Source organism: Odocoileus virginianus, chromosome 3 (assembly GCF_023699985.2).
Source record: "Odocoileus virginianus isolate 20LAN1187 ecotype Illinois chromosome 3, Ovbor_1.2, whole genome shotgun sequence".
NCBI classification, from domain to species: Eukaryota; Metazoa; Chordata; class Mammalia; order Artiodactyla; family Cervidae; genus Odocoileus; species Odocoileus virginianus.
The window spans coordinates 96,986,051-96,992,844 of NC_069676.1; the positions used below are offsets into that span (position 1 = coordinate 96,986,051).

General features: G+C 35.1%; 1 pseudogene; it reads right to left on the reverse strand.

Annotated features, from left to right (window-relative positions):
• Positions 1–2,644: 2,644 nt before the first annotated feature.
• LOC139032018 (tigger transposable element-derived protein 1-like) lies at positions 2,645–4,962 on the reverse strand (annotated as a pseudogene).
• Positions 4,963–6,794: the final 1,832 nt, after the last annotated feature.

Genomic DNA, 6,794 nt, shown 5'->3' on the forward strand with positions numbered 1-6,794 from the left:
TTTAAATTCTGGTTATTGGACAGTATGGAGAAAAGGAGAGGTTCAGGTCCCAAACCCAAAACTTATGAACGGGTTTTGTGACAAGGAAAAATGGAGGACTATAGATAGAATTAAGATTGCTGGTCAGGTAACTAATAAAACAGGAACGTTATCCTGAATTATCTGGGAGGCCCCAGTCTAATCTCATGAGCTCTTAGAACTAGAAGAGAGTGACAAAAGAGCGGATCAGAGAGACAACACTAGAAAAAGAGGGAGTGATTCCAAGTGTGAGAGCTAGTCAAGTAAAGCAGCAAGTCTTTAGTTAACCACCACCAAGTCATTTATTTGATGAACAGAAATTTGCACCCTTATCTTACCATTTTCATTGTTTATCAGCTGATGTGTTTTAGATTTCAGAGGTCCTAAACGCTTCTAAACTTAAACAGTATGCTTCAGCCCTCATGAAAAATTAAGAGGCTAGCGTATATTGACATGTTTTAAATTAAAACAGAATTAACTTCTGTTTTCAATTAAAAGACTGGGATGCAATTTACTGTGATCACACAGGGACATAAATGTAAATGGTGTCACACGGTATAATGACATGTATTAACAGATATCGGGGTATACAGAAGGCTGGTCCAGTCTATTCTCTGGTCAAGAAAAGTATTCCCCGAAAGAGCTGTATAAAATGTAATATCTAAAGGATAATAAATTAATGATGCCAAGAATTTAAGGATTATACAATTTATTGCACAATTGCAGTAATATTACGTTATTCGCTTTTATTTACTTAAAATAACTTATTCTATTTCTGCCATGTCCAGATACTCTGGCAGGCCCTGAAAGTATGAAAATAAGTGAGACACAACCTGTAACATCCTCTCATCATCTAATTGCCACAGAATAGCAGCAATCAAATTTGTGTCTCTTACCCTCACAATTTTGCATTTCATTATATGCTCCTTCTCTTGCATGGGGGAGGGATTGCAAATACGTTTGACATTATCACATGATACATTGATTTCCTGCATATTTTGTTATTTACAGTTTCCTGGTCTTCTCTGGTGCTCAGAGGGCATTGAACATTTTTGGCAAGATCTTTTTGCACTGTTTTAGCCAGGTCACTCATCACTGGTACTGTAATGCCTGAACAGAAGCAGAGCACTCTCTTTGCAGCTGGTTTTTTTCAGGTGTGCTCTTTATAGCAGCCCTAATGGGCAGATAGTTCACTGCATCTCTAGCTGTTGGCATATGGCATCCAGGAGGACAAGGCAGTCCAGACAAGCCCATCAGATTAACCATGTAATAGACCCAGAAGCTGCTTTAAAGCTGTAAAACAAAATTGCTTATGGAGTCTGCCAGCACGCCAGATGCTGCTATTGGAAGAAATATCTTCCAGCGCTGAGCATCTGGGTCTCCTGGTTGCCAGAAAAAAAAAGAGAAAAAGAATTGACAATTCACTATCAATGAGGTTTCTTTTGGAATATAAGAATTTTTATAATTTTTTAAATGTCAAATGCATTATGTTGCAACAAAGGTTAAAATTAGCTATCTCCCACGTATGCCACTATTAACACACATCCTCCTTACAGTCCTTAGGCAGCTGGTTGGTTATTATCTAAATAAATCAGAACAATGAGAATCTTGAATTTGAATGTGAATTTTCAGTCTGTTCCCAATATGCTTATTTTATTGATATTTTGCATAATAACATTCTTGCCAGCTGAATATAAATTTTATATTTAAACAAGGTAAGAAATAATGTTTCATATTAGCACACACTAGTTTGTTTCCTGACTGCCAATTATATAATTGAATATAATAACTAAGATATAACTCCCAAATGTCAATCAACTGTTTTTCAGTGGAATTGCTTTTCTATGCCAAATAAACAGTGGATTTGACTAATTTAATTTAAAGTCAATTAGATTTAGTTTTTTAAGCCCAAGCACAAGGTGAGTCATTTCTTGTCAGTTATATAATGTATGTATATTGCCTAAACTTTGGTAAAAATCGCCTAATACATTTAATCTTTAAAAATTGATATATTATGTTTAAAAATAAGACAGTTGTGTTAACTCAAATCATAAACACTCACATGTTTTACTTGACCTGCATCATCCTTTCTGCACTGCTCAAAGTAAATTTATTAAGCATATTTATTGAATATGAGAGATTACCTCAAATTTATAATTTTCTATGTTCCAACATTTAAAACCTTTATATATAGTGATGGTCCAAACTCATTTATTCTCCAGTTTTGCATAGTGGTTAATTACACAGTCTAACTTTTTCAGAAAGTTACTAGTTTAAAATATTTTAAAATTCAAACACCTGATTTTCTACTAGGAGTACATTTAGTAGCCACTTCCAGTAAATATGAATATATTATAACTTTCAGTTGTTAATATGCTATATAACTCTGTATTAATGAAACTATGATAATTTGGGAGTTAAACTGTGCAGAGTTAGATTATAAACATATCTCAAAGATGTTATGGGTTTGGTTCCAGACCATCACAACTGAGCAAGTATTTTAACAAACTGAATAGCATGAACGTTTTGATTTCCCAGTTCCAATAAAAGTTGTTTACACTATACTGTAGACTAATAAGTGTGCAATAGTGTGTCTAAAAAAATGATGTATATACCTTAATTAAAACTATGCTTTATTGTTTAAAAAAATGATGTTATCTGACACTTCAAAAAGTTGTAATGTTTTTGCTGGTGGAGGGTCTTGCCACAGTGATGATAACTGCTGACTGATGGGCTGTGGTTGCTGAAGTTTGGGGTGGCTGTGGCAGTTTCTTAAAATAAGACAATAGTGAAATTTGCTGCATTGATCGACTCTTTCTTTCAGGAAAATTTTCTCTGTAGCCTGTAATGCTGTTTGATAACATTTTACCCACAGTAAAATTTCTTTTAAAATTGGAGTCAATCCTCTCAAACCCTGCCACTGCTTTATCAACTAAGTTTATGTAATATTCTCAGTCCTTTGTTATTTTAACAATCTTCACAGCATCTTCACCAGGAGTAGGTTCCATTTCAGGGAATCACTTTCCTTGCTCAGCTGTCAGAAGCCACTTCTCATCCATTCAAGTTTTATCAGGAGATTGCAGCAATTCAGTCACATCTTCGAGCTCCACTTCTAATTCTAGTTCTTTTGCTGTTTTCATCATATCTGTAGGTGAAGTCTCAAATGACTCAAAATCTTTCATGAGGGTTGGAATCAACTTCTTCCAAACTCCTGTTAAGGTTGATATTTTAACCTCATCCCAAGACTCATAAATGTTCTTAATGGCATCTAGAACAGTGAATACTTTCTAGAAGGTTTTCGGTTTACTTTTTTCCAGATCCATTAGTGAAATAAACATCTATGGCAGCTATGATCTTATGAAATGTATCTCTTAAAGAATAAGACTTGAACGTTGAAATTACCCTTTGATCCACAGGCTACAAAATGGATGTAGGGTAAAGAGACATGAAAACAATATGAATCTCATTGAACAGATCCATCAGTACTCTTAAAGGTGGTCAAACATGTCATCAATGAGCAGTAATATTTTGAAAGGAATATTCTTACTGAGAAGAATCAGTCAGTATCAACACTGGGGTTAAAATATTTACTAAGCCATATGATAAATAGACACATGCTGTCATCCGGACTTTGCTGTTCTGTTTATGGAGCATAGGCAGGGTGAGTCAGTCAGTCAGTTCAGTCACTCAGTCGTCCGACTCTTTGCAACCCCATGACCGGCAGCACGCCAGGCCTCCCTGTCCATCACCAACTCCCGGAGTTTACTCAAAGTCATGTCCATTGAGTTGCTGATGCCATTCAACTATCTCATCCTCTGTCGTCCCCTTCTCCTCCTTCCCTCAATCTTGCCCAGCATCAGTGTCTTTTCTGGTGAGTCAGTTCTTTGCATCAGGTGGCCAAAGTATTGGAGTTTCAGCTACAACATCAGTCCTTCCAATGGATATTCAAGAAGGGTATATTAGGCAGGGTAGATACAGTATAATTTTTAAAGATCCCAGGATTTTTAAAATTGTAAATGACCATCGGATTCAACTTTAAGTCACCAGTTTCATTAGCCCCTGACAAGAAAGTTAGGCTGTCCCCTGAAGTTTTGAAGCAAGGCTTTGACTTCTCTTCTACATCTATGAAAGTCCTAGATAGCAGCTTCTTCCAAGAGAGGGCTATATTTTGCACATTGAAAATCTGTTGTTTGGTACATTCACCATTATTCACTATCTTAGCTAGGTCTTCTGGATAACCTGTTGCAGATTCTGCACCAGTACTTGCTGCTTCAACTTGTGCTTCGCTGTTAGGTGCGAGTTTGAAGTTAGGGCCTTGCTCTGCATTAAGCTTTGACTTAGGAAATGTTGTGGCTGGTTTGATCTATCAGGACCACAAAAACTTCACATTGGCAATAGGGCTGCTTCACCTTCTTAGTATTCATGTGTTCACTGGAGTAGCACTTTTCATTTCTTTCAAGAACTTTTCCTTTGCATTCATAACTTGATACAAGTGGTCTAGTTTTCTGCCTTTCTAGACTTTTGACATATCTTCCTTGCTAAACTTAATCATTTCTAACTTTTGATTTAGAGTTAGAGACTCGAAGCTCTTCCTTTCACTTGATCACTTACAGGCTACTGTAGGGTTCTTAACAGATCTAAGTTAGATAGTGTTGTGTCTCGAGGAAGAAGAAGGCCTGAGGAGAAGTATCTCTTGGGAAGGTAGTACAATAGGGAGAAATGCTCAGAGTCCATAACCTTGCATGCAGTGTTTTCTATATTATTTAATTTAAAAAAAAGCCTATATTTATATAGCATTAATATAATAACCATTGATGGTTTTAAACATTGAATTTTAGAAATACCAACTTCATTCATTTGTCTGTTTACTTATTGACTAACCTTTCTTATTTTCCCTCCGTCAGGAGCACTGTGCTCGAAGTGCATATATATGGCCTGTAGCATCATGAAGTATGCATCAAGAAGTATACTCACAATACTGAATATATGCACATTCCCCCAAAATAGTCCAAAAGGACCACAGAAGAAGGCCTGAAAACCTGAAGGCACAAAGGGAAAGTGATGAATATTGGTTAAATGAATTAAGAAAAGTTCTCCAGAAGACTAGAATTGTGAAATAAAATGACAGATACATGAAAATTATGCCAGGTAGTTAGAGGGCATATTCAATATAGAAGGTCAACCAAATACAGAAAGAAATCATCCAAGTGACTAGAAAGGGAAAGGAACACTAAAAGCATTCAGGATTTGAGTGCTGAGACTAGTAATGAGGCCTCGGGATTCATCTGGGAGTTCAGAAGGGCTGATTACAGAGATCCTCATAGACCATGCCCCTGCATTATCCCATTGTATCCTCCCAGACAAAATGGACTTCCACTTGACATTTTAGACCAGAGAGAAACAATCAAATATGCTTGGTTAGAAGGATTACTATCTTGACAATTTGAAAATAAATTAGATTAGAAAATAGATAAGCTAGATAAGGAGGCAGATAGATAGCAAGGATATCATCTGGGAAGATATTTTAATAATCGTTATTTCAATAGCACTGTAGGTATGTGCCTGTTTATGTGTATATGTTTGTGTCCATCTTATAAGTTAACTTTATAAATAAAATATAATTCTTTAATTTATATAAAAATTTACCTTTATGTTAACATTGCATATAAGGGTAATATTTATGTTGTTTTATATAGCATGTGTTGTATATGATATTATATATAATATTGTATTCTGGATAAAAAGAATGAGATATATTTCTTTGTAGTGGTGGTACAAGGAAAACAAAGTTATAGTATTGAATATTATACATATAGTATTAAATATAATTTTATTATATATATAAAACAAAGATCAAATGAGCACCAAGCTTTGAATTTTGAAGTGATCTTGCTTGACTGGTCCAAGGCATAGCATCATAAAAAAGACTATGATAAAAAAGATGTTTACAAAAAGAAGAAAAGAATCAAAATAGCCTGAACAAATAATATGATAAAAAAGGGGGGGAACCCACAAATTTCTTAATAGTGAGTGCAAAAGTAGATTAATATCTGGCAAGTGTAAGTACAGTTAAAAACTGAACCTGATGTCTCTATATAGACAAACTTGTGTGTTATTAGAAATTTACTTAGTACCTTACCTGACTACTCTACTAAGCTTCTTTCTTTCATATGTAGTAAAGCATATCTCTAACGCTTAATTTTTTATTTTCATTTTCCTTTGACTATGCTCATGACTTAATGACTTGTTCCATGATTTGTTCTTTCTTCTTTTGAAGATGGTTGTGCTCAAACCTGCTGTTGTTTACTTAGAATCCGTTGTATCAGGGAGCCACTGTTGTTAAGAATAATAGGGATACATATTATTATTTCCATCTTACACATGAAAACATGAAAACTTAGAGAACGTAAGAGATGCGCCAAAAGTCGTAGTCTACTGGGGCAATCAAGCCAGAGTTTAAGCCAGTATCAATCTGATTCTAGACCAGTGTTCTTTTCACTACATAGTGTTAAGTGGTTTAAATCAAATTGAATTAGGTGTGCGATCATAAATTTTCATGGCAGAAGTTGGTCTGTTAACTACATCCATATTCACTAAAGAAAAGCTTGGCATGGCTGTTTAAATTGTTAGATTTTAGGTTTGGGGTTGAAAGCTCTTCTTCTGACATAAATTTAATGTGCTAGATGAGAGTAATAGATCTGATATATAGAGGTGAAGTGATTAATGTAATTTTTCTTGGCTGTAGCGAGACTTTTTTTTTAGAGTGGTAAATGCCT